A 14,553-nucleotide genomic window follows, 5' to 3' on the forward strand; every position below is an offset into this window, starting at 1 on the left:
TCAATGAATGCAGGGAAATATTGCAAAATCTGGTGAAAAAAACTAAGTGAATTTTCAAACCCTGAACTAATTTACTCAGAGGTAGTAGTCCAAACCAGGTGCTAGGAACCTTTTTATTAATTTCGCCACATTTATTCTGTAGGCACCTACACTTTTCACTTTCACGCATTCTCGGGATTCAAAAACTATAAATATTAAATGGCTTGTTGTGAAGGTTAACCTTGACGAAAGATTTTCATAGAGGAGAAACTTAACTTTCAACAAAGTAATATACTAAGATTCTTTTAATATAATTGTGAATGTGACTCAGAGTTAAAAGTCAAGCTCATGATAAGTGTCAGATATCATATCCAATAAATTAAATGACAGCAGATGTATGAATAAAACTGTTCATATTCTATTGGATTAACTAACTTATTTGGAACTTATTTGGACTTCATGAAAGTATGTCCATCGTATTAATTCCATGATCCTAAATCTGTCCGCTCGAACTTTCTCAATCACGGAGCGTAACGTCCCAAACAAACCATAATAGTTTTTAAAGTAATACTAACATAAGGGCACGTAACATCAGTATAAGTGGCCTAACGACAGCAATATTCTCCAACATTACCCCTCAGCCGTCGGATATGAAAGTTTTCATAACCACTTAAGTAAGTATTTAGAGGAGGTCTACTTAATTATTTAAACATAATGTTTGACCTCTAAACGTGGCCTGCGAATGTGGAGAACTTTAATTATCTCGATTCCTACCCTCGTTTTAACGATCCCCTAGTGCGTAATTGCTTACGCAAGGGCGGGAGAGTAGTGACTGAAAAAGGCTAGTTTTCCGAATTAAGGACAGAGTGAGGAAGAGGGTGTTTAGGTATATGTTTAATTATAGAAGATATTTACACCGAGTTGTTTCGTGATCGTTATTTATTTGAGCAAGTTTTGAAGGTTAATGAAGGTGTTTGTTGTTAGTAAACAGTAAGTTATGTTTGTTTTTACGGAATAAAATTGATTCTGAATTTTATCTGGAAAGCTGACTTTGAAATGGTCCTTTTCTATTCTTCAACGCTTTTTTGCTTCTACTTCTTGGTTGTAATCTTCGTCCAGGGCTATTTAAAATTTAATGCTATTGGAAACCTAAAAAAGCTTAAAACTAAAGCATGTAAAATCATATCGACTTACTCCTACTTTAGAAATAAACATAATCTCTGACGTAGTCTAAAGATTTACTACTAGTAATCCTATTTTCCACGTCAAGAATATCAAAGAAAAAGTTCTTTCAAAGATTTCCTAAATAATTTCTAACACAAATATCGGCTAAGATTTGTATAATAAAATAGTACTTACTCGTAAAATAAATATTTCATCGAAACATTCAGAGTTCATCTAGTCTCACATCGTCTGTGGCTGAGAAAGTCTAATTCTACATGATTAATGTTAATGAGAGTCTCTAGTTGATCAACTTGTTTAGCTTGTGATGTATAACGCATTAATGTGGGTAGTTTTAATTAGTAATTGGCTCGAGTCTGTTGAGACGGATCTTTTGGAACAAGATTAAGTATGCTTAGTTTGTATCGTGTATTAGGTGGAGGAAACAATGACAGGAATAATTTACGTCTTATGAATATATTGGGTAATCCTGCTTATATTATGATGCATCTGTTGCGCGGTTGGGCATGCATCCGATAACTAAACGAGAGGCCCCGAGTTAGATACCCAGAAGCATGATTTTGTATAACTGGAACCATCGAGTTTGACAATTAAAATTGTACTGGAAAAATAGTTTCTACGCCGTCCGCTAGAAGCGCTGATCAGTATCGAAGCAGGTACTGTAGCGCGATTCTGTACAGTCGGTATTGTCGAGTATCGAAAGTTTGACACTGAGAATGTACTTCCAAAATATTTCCTACGATGCCCGTCAGAGGCGCTGATCAGATTTTCATACAATTTTTCTATGACAGGTCGGTGGTCGGTAGTCGACATCTACAGCTTGTGTTACATGGGTAGTGGATTTTTTGGGATCTTGCAGGCTACCATTTATTACACCTTTCCCAAGGTTTTTAATTTCATTCAATGTAGCCATACAAGTTTAACGAAGCCGTCTGACTATTGGGTTCGCAATCTTCATTGATAAGTTTTTTCATTTCATAATAGCGGCGTTTGACTACAAAAGCGGCACGATAATAATGTTTTTAATATTTTCTTCAAACACCATAATTTATTCTTATTATGCGAAGATCTATTTTTATTCTGTGGGGTCCAGTAATTAAACCACAAACAAAGCGGAGGTTTTCTCAGTGTCACTTCAATTGACCATATCTCTGAAAAGACAATAGATTCACACTGACCAGTCTTCTTGATCACGCCCTTTCTGACTATGGGGTATAAGTGAACCCCGCCTATTCGGACTCTGGGGTGTGGACATACCCCAGTTATTTATCTAGAAATTACCAATGCTTTTGACTTTTCTCTTGTTTGTGAATTAACTTAATTATCTTTGTGTGCATTTAATTAGCTGCTGGTGATAATATTTTGCAGGATTTTCTACTAAAATTGGGCATAGTATTTATTTGTACAATAATAATTCGGACAGGTGGGTGTGGTGAATTCAGTTGTTGCTTTCAACCGCAGTTGTTGGGTATTATTTTATTTGTTATATACAATTTTATCATATTTATATCGCCAAGCTCGCCTTTGTTCATTATTCCGATAGAATTTATTTACTGTGTAAAATAAAGCTGCGATATTTGCATAATTGAACGCTAAAAGGAAGAATTATGCAGGAGCGCTATAACTAAATCTACACCTGTCTCCATTCGTTTTCATTTACAATAGAAATAAAATAACTCAGAAACCTTAATAGCTAAGAGCAAATTAAAATTTCTTGAGGAATTTAATTTGAAATTGCTCAAAATCATTACCGAGTGTAGTATACTTGAAGGCAGTGCGAAGTGTAAACATGAAACGCGACACACTAAGCGTTCAAACGGTAGCTATGCCAAATCTCTCCTCGATATCAGTTGCTTATTCAATCGGCGCGATTTGAGCTAGCGAGCGAAAATACAGTTGGGTGCACTGAACAATTTACAATTCACTTGTCGCCCGCCTCTCTGCAGGGGACAATGGAAGTGTGTGATTTGAGGTTTGATTTTAGTCTAGCTCCAACTCCGTCCGCATTGTAAAACGATTTTGGCTACTGGGCACTTTTTTTAACAGAATTCTGATTAGGTTTTTGTTCGCTGATTGGAATAATGGCTGTTGGTTTTGTTCAAGCCATTTAATTTAAACTTTCGGTCCTATATTCGAATATTTTCGAAGTTAAACACGAAATTATAATTACGATCTTAGTTAATTAGTTGTAAGTACAACTTATATTGGTGCAAATAGTTTAGAAAATAGATTTTTAATGAGAAAAGCCAACTACAATTTAGAATCGAGAAAAATCTTTGTGATTAGATTGATAAAATATCCTATTCACTTCTCGATATTATATATTCGATCCTGATCTCTGTCGCAGACTCATTGATCCTTTTAGCACAATATCTAGCCTTTGAGTCGTTCAATCGGCTAATCCAATCAATCATTTCTGTACAACTTGATTAATTTGCCGTAGATTTCAGGTTACAATCCGATCCTACCCAATAAAAGTACGAACTGGACTAACTAAACTAATATGTCACCGAAGCCTCTCGACTTATTATATTTCGGTATACCGCAGGGAGCTAGCCTTAATCCCTAATTACGCGACTTCTGACGGAATATTATAACGTAATCGAAGATAAGGGCAACTACAAAAGGGAATGCTTAGTTGGCACCCATAAAAAGGCGGGTCTGATTAATGGTTTTTCGTCTGCGACCGTCCTTCTCCGTTAATCAAGTAAATAGTCAGCGGGCGCCTAAATGAATTTCTAGACAAGCATTTTGGGGACGCGACTTAAAATAGTTTTTGTCACTCCACTATTTATAGCAGTAATTGGGGCAGAATATAATTGGCTGAGTGTTTCTAAAGGCAAGTTATTAAATAGAAACTTCTTTCTATTCTATAATCTTTACTTACATTTATTAATATTTTTTCAGCACGTATTATTTTATTTTTTCCTATTAAGTACAGAAAAGTATTTCTGTGCTTACATTAAAGTCACGATAATCTTGCGAGCACATTACATTATTATGAACTTCTAAGTTATCTGGGGGCACGGAAGTGCCCCCGCAAGTCGAGCAAAAAAAAAGCGGCACGGCCGTAACATCCTTTTCTCGAAGCAATTCGGGCTATTTTTGACACCCCTATAATTTCGTTGTGGATAAAACAAGAAGCCTGGATTTTCAGCAACTAATCAGTCATTGTATAAACACGGTATATTTAAAATTTCAGTCAATTTGAACCAGTAGTTTAAGAATGACAACTTGTTAAAATTTTGAATTTTGTCACTCACTGATTCACTGACTCACTGACTCACCGATCATCAAAAGTCTAAGGTACTTCTAGCAGACTTAGAAGCTTAAAATTTAGAATTCAAATAGGGTTTAGTGTCTTAATCATGGGAAAAATTTAATATTTTCTAATTTCGGTCCAGTTTTCTAAATACACCAACTGCAACAATAACTTTGTAATCCCATATAAATGTATAAGATTACAAGGTTACATTTGCAGTTAATGAATTATTATTACTGTAGAAAATAAAATAAATAGGTGTAAATAGGTACCTACTATATGAGGCATAACGTGGGGGGTTAAGGGTGGGTAAGGGTGTTTAGCCCATGAAACTGAACAACATTCCCATAAGAAAATATGTTGAATTATGAAAAAAAAACGTTATTCCATACAAATTGGACTTATGTTCGGTCTACAAAAAGAAGTGAGATGCCATCAAAAACATTCTGTAAAAACCTCAAGTCTCGCCGTAAAAAGTTGTGAGATCTATATAATACCAAGTCGGTTAATCTATTTAGTCTCTACTTAAAGGACCTTCTGTCTTAAGTTATTACGTATGTTATTATCATGCCAATTTTAAAAAAATATCTTTAAAACAAATAGATCGACTTGGTCATCGCAAGAAAACACAAATTCGCCATTATTAACATTTCAGGAGCATTAACTTCTTGTCGTGCTGTGTAGTGTGATACATACTAATAATCAAATCATGCGATGGCCAGGTCGGTCTATTTGTTTTAGAGGTATTTTTTAAAATTGGCATGATAATAACATACGTAATAACTTAAGACAGAAGGTCCTTTAAGTAGAGACTAAATAGATTAATCGACTTGGTATTATATAGATCTCACAACTTTTTACGGCGAGACTTGAGGTTTTTACAGAATGTTTTTGATGGCATATTATATATATTAGTTATATATATCTGTCTAATGGTTAAATGATACTGCAACGCTGGTGGGGTTTTAGTTACACAATCAAATTTCCAGGTATAACACAATATATTAGGTTAATCAAAATCAGCTCACATGTTTGTCGCAGGAGTGCCGCAAAGGAACATGCATACATACAAATACGCATAAACTGTTAATCACAGAACCCTCCTTTGCGCTTCGCAGTCGGGTAAAAAGCTGAAATAAATCGTAAATTGACGCATGTAGTTATAATATCACCAACGATAGATTTCAACAATACACACATACATCAGTAAACGTTACTTTGACAAAGTACTTTGAAAGGCGATTTATCGAGCAATATTATTTTCCTTACACAACACAAATCCATAAATCAGAACAAATTGAACACCGATTAAAACAAGACACATAACGCGGGTCACAATGAACATAATTTATTGGAACATAAACTTTTGTTCAGTACATTAATGTGCCCGATAATTTTCCATTTAAATATGTTTTTGATTGTTCAACTGCGAGATAAAAATTGCGATGAATGAGGTCTCTGACTTACAATAGATAAATTATGGCGATATTATAAAGCAGTGAAGATAAGATGATAGAATAGGTATCTTGTATATCTTTAAATTTATCATAAGTTGAAAGTTTGCAACAACGTTTAGTACATTCGCATAAGGACAGATTCTCAAAAAGACAGTGTGATCGATTAAGGCATCAAACCAACGACAGATCAAGCAAATACATGCTTAACAGCACCAATTAGTGTGTAATGCTAGTCATGTAACGTTATAGGTACTTAAATATTATTATTTTATACCTGATGAAGTCTTAAATTAGATGAATGAACAAGCTGTCTATAATCGTTGATTTCATTGCTTCTAATAAAGGTACATAAAGTCCCATCCCTCAACTTAAAACATACCCTAATCCATACTTAAAATCAGACGTACATTACAGAATCAGTGACTTAACACCGCATCCTGGAACCATTCCAAACGTAGCACAGATGAATCGTGCATTCTTCACTAACAACGTATTACCATACCAACGCGTGAACTGAGCCTGACTTAACTCTCTATATGAATATGCAACTGAAACCAGGAGTGAGAGACGATGTTAACTTTGCACCAAATGAGGCGCATTCTGAATTTGTTAGCGGTTAAGTTCGTAGGAACAAGTATTGTCGCAAGTTTGAAAGTATGTAGATGATTCCTAGTGGGACTGAGGTGTTGTCTGGATTTTGAATAAGGCGTGAATTACACAAGGAAAGAGTAATAAATGATAGTAATCTATTATATTGGAATTAAAGAAACATTCTGTTTAACTTCGATTGCTTGACGTTTTGACATAAGTGCATGCTCATAGAATTTCTAAATGAACATTTAGTGTGCGTCAAGCTGATAGCCACTATACAGTGCATTCCAGTTTTAGCATAATATATTTACTTACCATCGTTTTAGAAAATAAACAGTGTACAGAAAAACTGTATTTCTTACCGTATAATAAATGAGTTAACGTAACTGAGCCATCAGTTACGTTAATGTTCTTAAAATAAGATGGCATTTCGAAAGCATCTAACCTACTGAAAATGACGACGATGATAACAATCAAAAAGTAAAACAAAACAAAATAAGAACTTGGTACAAAAGTTGAGATAGCAAGAGCTTACTAATAGCTTCCTAAACTAAAAGTCGCGCCTAGGACGAAACTAGATATCAAACTTTCGAATATCCATAAAAATACTTTAAACAAATAGCTAAAAGTTATAAAGAAAGTCTCAGCATTCGTATCGCTATGTACATCCGCCCTTATTTCCAGCAGATTGTGTAAGCAGCTGATACAGAACCGGAGCAAAGAGATTTGGCTCGTGACTTCTTTTGTTTAGTTTTCGCATGTTGAAGACAGATGGCAGTAGTTCTGATTAGAATTACTTTTTAAAGTTGGCACTGTGTAGCGGTATTTTGAAGCTCTTGGCAGATCTTACTATTTGGCTTATCTCTATACACTATTGAGTGTAAGTTTGAGTTTGTATGATCCTGGCACATAAACGAAAAACTTAATGATTAGATTATACTTGTGCACTATTACAGTAAAAGATTTTATATTTCTAGACTTGGAACTAACTAACTAATAATCCAGACGCTTCATTAGACATTTTTAACCCAAAAGCCATACGAAAATCGCGTTGGCAAGAAATTTACTGCCACTCATTTATTTACCGATTATTTTTGTTAGTACAATAATTGCTTACGCAAGGAACTGCCATAAGTCAGCGAAACGTCTATTATGTGATAAAGAATCGAGACTTATCAAAGTAATTTAATCTTTTTCAACTTACCTACTGCAGCAACTGCGTTGTGCCTAGTTCTCGCCTCAGTACGGCACTTGCAAGGCCCTAGCTCGCAGCTTAAACTGACATCTGAACTCTTAGATTTCTTTACTGAGTTATTTATTAGACTCGGCTACAAAGAAAGCTCGGATCAACGCTGCAAAAAGTTTAATCTAAAACTACTACTTCACTACTAGAGGAACAACTTTTCAATTCGATTTTTTAAGCACCTGAAGTCGCATTGGCGGCAAGCAGTTTTCGAACGTTTACTTTTTTAGTTTTTTTTTTTATTTCTCACTGCCAGTGAAAGTGAAATTGGATTTTTGTTTGGAATTTCTTTGTTGTCGACGTTTAATACTGGACTGTGCAGTTAGTTCAGATTAAAAGGTTTCGTTGTTGAAGTGTATGACTTTATCGAGTCTGTAACGTTAAGCTTCTAACGTTTAAGTTCTTTTTTTTAATATTGAAACTGACACGAGAGTTTACTTTTAGAGTATGTATAGAGTACGTATTGTATTGTAAAAGTGCCGTACCATAGTAATATAAACTACATTTTTTCATATTGTTGCTAACAAATCAGTTTTAAGGCTATATATTAATAGGATGCGTTTTCAGATTAGTTTTCCACACAATTTAATTATAAAACTAACGACAGCAATAAAAAACATAGGCACTAAAACGCAATTTCTAAAATGACGACCAGTCAAATCATCAATCAACAAAGCAAAAACCGTTGAACAAACGCGAACGCATAAAGACTAATAAAAAATCCTCCGCAACGCATTAATGAAAAATATACCAAGTAATAATCGTTTCACATGACAAATGGTACGTTTCAAATAGTTTTCATCGGTCGTAACATAATTTCGATAGTCATAACTCATTTCTATTCGTCTCGACAGGCAAATAATCGTAGTTAGGTTGGACAAATGGCTCTCGATTTGTTTCGTCTCACAAATTGTTTCAAATTAATGCTAGATCTAATAGAGGATTTGGGATACTGATGATATCTGTCTTGAACCCTGAACTTTGTACGAAGTACTGGCTAACGGTCTATTAGAGTACTTTAATGGAATCTATTTTCGGCTTGATATTGTGTTCTGATTTGTTTGTTTGGGAAAATTGATTGTGTACATGTTGGTTTAATGATTAATGGCATCAGAAAGTGTAGACATTTTGATATGTAACTATAAGCTTTTATGTTCACTATTACAAACATTAAATAAAAATTTTTCACAACTATGAATTAACAAATTTATTAGTTACAAAAGAATTCACTCGATCATGAATTTTAGACTTAATTGCAAGAAGGTGTCACAAACAAGCAAAAGAATATAAAAATAAGTGAGATAATATGTTAGCTTTCATCGCCATTTCTACATCTAAACCTTAACTAAATGTAATGTATTAAAAGCTTTGTCCTAACTTTTTAATCTACCAACAAAAGAAAGAAAATCACTCTTATCTAGACAAACTAACAAGTCATAACTACTTTAATAGAAAAGTATTTCATATTTCAGTTTAAGCTTATTCCTTCTTATTTGCAGACGTTGCTTAATAGTCGTTTCTTACAAAAACTGGATAAATTGATTGATTACAAAAGTTTCTTAGTTCACAAACCGTTTTTAGGGTTCCGTTCCAGTATGTAAAAACATCCTATTACTGGAACTTCGCTGCCAGTCTGTCACCAGGCGGTATCTCATGAACCGTGGCGATTAGATACCTGAAATTTTTACAGATAATGTATTATTGCTGTCGCTATAACAAATACTAAAAAAAATATTACAATAAATATTTAAGATAGTTCCTTTACAACACACGTGTTGTTAGTGTTAGCTCGATATTGATAACGGCAACAGGTAATTGCATTTATAAGTGTAAATAATAAAGAATATATTTCCTATGCCTACTCTAAGCAAAATAGGCTGTGACTCATTTTTGCAAGTAAGACCTACATGTACCTTTCTTTATGCGAAATAGATATATTTTACCTTTATTCTTGTCATGGGCGCTACGGAATCCTTTTTTTCCAACTCTTACTTGCACTTGACTGGTTTTTTTGGCAAATATTTTCAGTATAAAAGTTTTGCATCGAACACTTTCTCGTAAATTGTTTAAGTTCATTCAACCCAAAGATTTATTCAGTAGATAAATTATTCAAATTTCAATGCGGGATTAATACGGGTGTTGTAATGAATGACATCAAGGCTACGTTTGTTCGTTTAAATGTTAGTGGAAGCTGAAATATTTTGTATTGAATAGGAATTGAACAAAGTAAATGTGAAAATTTTAAACGTATTTTATAAAGATTGAATTTGGTTTACCCTTGGGTTTTAGAAATAATTTTCATTTATAAGTCATGTGATATATAAATAATTATTGTAATTTAATTGTTCTTTTGAAAGTGCACATTTTACTAGAAGTGTCCTACATTATGGAAAGTGAACATTTTATTTACTTGTTCAACATATAATATGATCAATATTCACAGAAAACAGTCTGTTGTATACTTGTATTCTGAATATGAACTACAATTTATTAGTATTTTTCACATCACATATTATTATACATTTTGTTTGAAACGAATACTAAAATATATTTATTCAAAGCTGGTGACTCAATAAAAAAACATCAAATACATCAGGATCATTATCACTTTAAAACAATTGAGCATCATCCAAATCAATCCCAATAATTGGCTGAAACATTGTCAAAGCTTTAAAAGTACGAAACATTCTAACAAGAGCACGTTATCCTTTAGAAAATTGTAGAACAAAAAGGTAACTTGGTTAATAACTCGTAAATCTTGTTCAGCGTCGGCGCCATTAAAAATCTGTCGAAGCGACGTAATGGCTGGATGCAGGGAGCAATTACTGTCACTCACTCGATTGCACCGACTGCTCGAAACTCGATATATCTATTCTTTCGAATTAGCTTTTTAAAAGCAACGTTGTTAGCAAAAGTTGTTTCGAGTTTGATGCGAGTTAACTGGTGTTTAATTTAAAGATTTTTTTTGTTGAAAGTAGTATACCGTATGAATTTTGTTTTCTTTTGATTAGTACTTTCTCTTGTTTGTTTGAATGAATCCAATTATGATAATTTAGAATATGTTTCAATAATTTGGAAATTATTATACTAAAATAATGATACAGGGAATCAATTTAGAATTATTTTTATTATTGAGAGATCTTATCGACTTTCAGCTGCTATATGGACTCATAATCACAAATTTTAACACGTCACATAAAACACACAGAAAAAATAAATGAAAAGACCGTATAAAAAATCATGGAAGAAAAAAAAAACATACTTGAACTTAATAAAATGCCTGCTACAACAATTGAATGTAGTCGCAATTACATACCCGACAATAACACTACAATAATCCCACAACTACTAGTCTAGTTACAACCAAAATTACATTAATTCAACAACAAAATTACATTTCAACAACAAAATCTGGAGCATCTTTACAAACCTCCGCTATCTCTCTCCCTAAAAATAATACACGAACACAATCATCGACAGTAGAAGTGAAAATGTCTACCGTTAACATTATCTGGCGGCAACTAGTTATTATAATTGCATATTTACCAACACTTTATTGGCCATGGTCCGACTCAGATAACAGACATAAAGCTGAATGGGGTACCATTTACATAAACTATTGGAAAAACAGTGTGATTGAGCCAGATCGTGTTGGCCAGGTCTTTCAAGGTAAAACGGGAATTCCTTGAAAATAATTCGATTTATCTAGTTTCAGTTAGTTTTAGTATGAAAACTATGATTTTATGTAGACTATAGAGATAATGTCCGTTTGATAAGACATAATATATGTTGGTTGTAGTAGGTGTAAAGATTAACGCCTATAGTTTTTCTTATCGCAATTCACGTGATTGTAATTTCGTAATAAGATATACCTCGAAGATATCAACAATTTATGGATATTTATAGTAACGCTTAACAGGTATATCCCATGTCAGAGAGTTTACCAACGTCAGCGTCTAGAGTTTATCTTGTACATGGCCACGGAGGCTGATTGGCATCCTCCCTTAGAAGGATAGTATTCTGAAGTCAAACAAATAAAATACGTCAAAAAAGAAAAAAACAAAAACGTTTGTTACTGGGATAAAAATATTCTCTCTATATTCACATTTTTTCCGGATCAACGTCAAAAAACCTAGGCATCTTCAAACCGTTCGCTATAAACAAGCGGCCCATGAAAAATAAAGCCCTATCGGAAAAAAGCCAACAATAAATCAATGAAAAAGTATAATCATTTGTTTCGCGGCGTATTGAAACTTTTCGAGCCAAACTGTAGCTTTGTATTGTTAGGAAAAGTTTTGAGGATCGCATTTTTTATTGTTTTTCGCAACCTCGTTAAAACTATCCGCGAAGCCGATGAATGACGTTTCCAATCCAGATTTTAGGGTTCAATAGATTGATGGGGGAGAATAAAAAGTTATTGGCTGCAGTGCTTCATATAACGGTACAGAAGTCAAATCATATTGCGAAGAATAACAATGGAAGTGTGCGTCTATCGCAGATTGCAATTAGCAAATTTTCTGCTAGCTAGATTTTCAAACGAATTTGTGTCAGCATTTTCTAACCAGATTTGGCGGAATATCAGCTTTTCCTGCAGTCTGTCATTGCTCTATAACGCAATTAAAACTTTAGATGTGAAAATTTCCTTAGTTCCAAATTACTAAATTGAGTGTTATTTTTTGTTCACATAGATTTTCTTTTATACAGAATACAACATGGGTAATTGTGTAATATTAAATCTATTTGAATTTCAAATATAGCGGCGCGTTTACGAAAACGGACGTCCTTACTTTTCCAATTCACTATTGCAACTAATTAAAACTTTAGTTTAATCCGAGATTCCCATTATACTTTCAGAAATGGCGACGGGTTAACCTAGAAGTGGTGGAAGGGTGATCTCTTTGGGTGCTTTTACACCGACGCGTCAGTTTCATTACCGGCCTGACGGTAATATGGTCAGCTTCATGAACCTTTATGTGAATGGAGAGGAACCACTTCCCTGCAAAGTGTTGAAAATCTCGTTGAAGCGCTCACTGAATTAACAGTCATATGTATGTATGTAAATACCTAACACTTTTTGCAGATAAGTGATAGAAAACCTCTTTAATTATATTATACATTTAGAATCCATTTTAGTAGGGATATATGAATAATCTAATTGATAAATTCAATAAACAAGTCATTAAAAATGAGTTCTTGCTTGTGCTGCCATCGGCATTTTTGTATTTACAATAAGTTCGACTGAAATTTGTTTTCTTCCTCCTCTTTGTTGAACTTTTACAGCTCCCACAGAGAGGCGTCTAAATTACGGTTCTCAAACTAGAAACTGTAACAGTTTCAAGCGTAAAATTCCGGTGATCAAGCATCACAGCAATTATTCCCATCATTAGCTCGTGGGTTGGACCCAATAAATCACCCTGTAAGCTCCCGTTGTTCCTGGGAGGTTTCATTGAGGATACTGAAGTTAGGGCCGTCTCTTAATACGGTTTTGCCTCCATTTGTTTAAGGACAGTCCTATTTACGAGCCAAGTTTATTGACAAGTTTCCTCAAAGTTTGTATGAAGAGATTCAGGATAATGCATCTGTTAATGTAAAAGTTTTTATGCGAGAATTATGAATGGTCTTTCAACTTTGTAAATGGGATGTTGCTTGAATATAAGCACTTGTACTGTTATGATCGTAATGGACAGATTTTCTTGATTATTTTATTATGCTCTTGAAAAGTTTTTCCAGCTTTTATTTCTATTAGTTTTTATTACAAGATTTTATACTTTCATCTTTGTTCATATTTGTGTTTCATGTTTGTCCTGGGTTGGACCGAAACAATTAAATTCCTTCTAAAACTGTCCGAAAAATTAAAATATTCGGACTGTTTTAGAAGGTCGAAAATATATAGCTATGCAAAGTTATTGCTTTCTTGTCAATAATCTTGTTGTAAGATTATTATTGATTCAGTAAAAAAATATAGCAGCAGTCTTTTTGTTTCTTATTTAAAGTGTACTTAAATGTGATTATGTAACTGAATCCACTTACACTCCGGTGTAACTCGTGGTACGAAATTCAACAAAGCACAACGAAAACAGCAGGACTTAAATGGTTTTCTCTTTGGCGGGCCAATTTAGTAATGTGCTTATTTTCACCAGTTGACGTTCGGATAGTGGATTCGGTTGTTCAGGCCACCTAGACTTGGTAGTTATGGGAGTCAAAAGTAGCTTTAATGAGTTTAGACTATTCTAACTGAGTGCCATTGACTCTCGAATTTTTATCTTAAGCCAACAGAATAGAGTTGCTTTTCAAATGTTGATAAGATTTGAATGGTTCGCGAAGTTTTAAAATGTTCTCTCCGTAAAGACTGTTTTCTTTGAACTGGTGGCAAGTACCAGCTCTTGTAGTGTTGCACTATGAGTACGTAATTTCAACGCTGAAATAAAGCTTAATGTTCCTTGATTCTAGTCTATGTCGCAAAATGTCTGGCTAACTTTATAAACCTAGTTCTTTCTCTCCTTAGAGACTGAAATAAAGTAATTTGTAATCCAGTTTCACAAAATACTTCCGAGAACTCTAACTTTACGAGTTGAAAAACTTAGAGCTAAACATTTTTTAATAATTTAATGCTGACGTGGGCCTAACTTTGTAAATGGCGGTCCTAAAAACTTTTTGTTAAGGTTAAGTCTAATTTAGTTGCTTCCATTTACCTAGGATAAGATGGCAAACATTTTAATGCGGATAAATGAGCAGGCTCGTTAAAAAAATTAATAAATTTACGCTTAAGTGCTTGAAACGATCTAGCTTGTGTGTTTTAAATATGCCTTTTTTACATAAAATGAATAAACCAAGCATAA

This window comes from Anticarsia gemmatalis, chromosome 12 (assembly GCF_050436995.1).
Source record: "Anticarsia gemmatalis isolate Benzon Research Colony breed Stoneville strain chromosome 12, ilAntGemm2 primary, whole genome shotgun sequence".
In the NCBI taxonomy this organism is placed as follows: Eukaryota; Metazoa; Arthropoda; class Insecta; order Lepidoptera; family Erebidae; genus Anticarsia; species Anticarsia gemmatalis.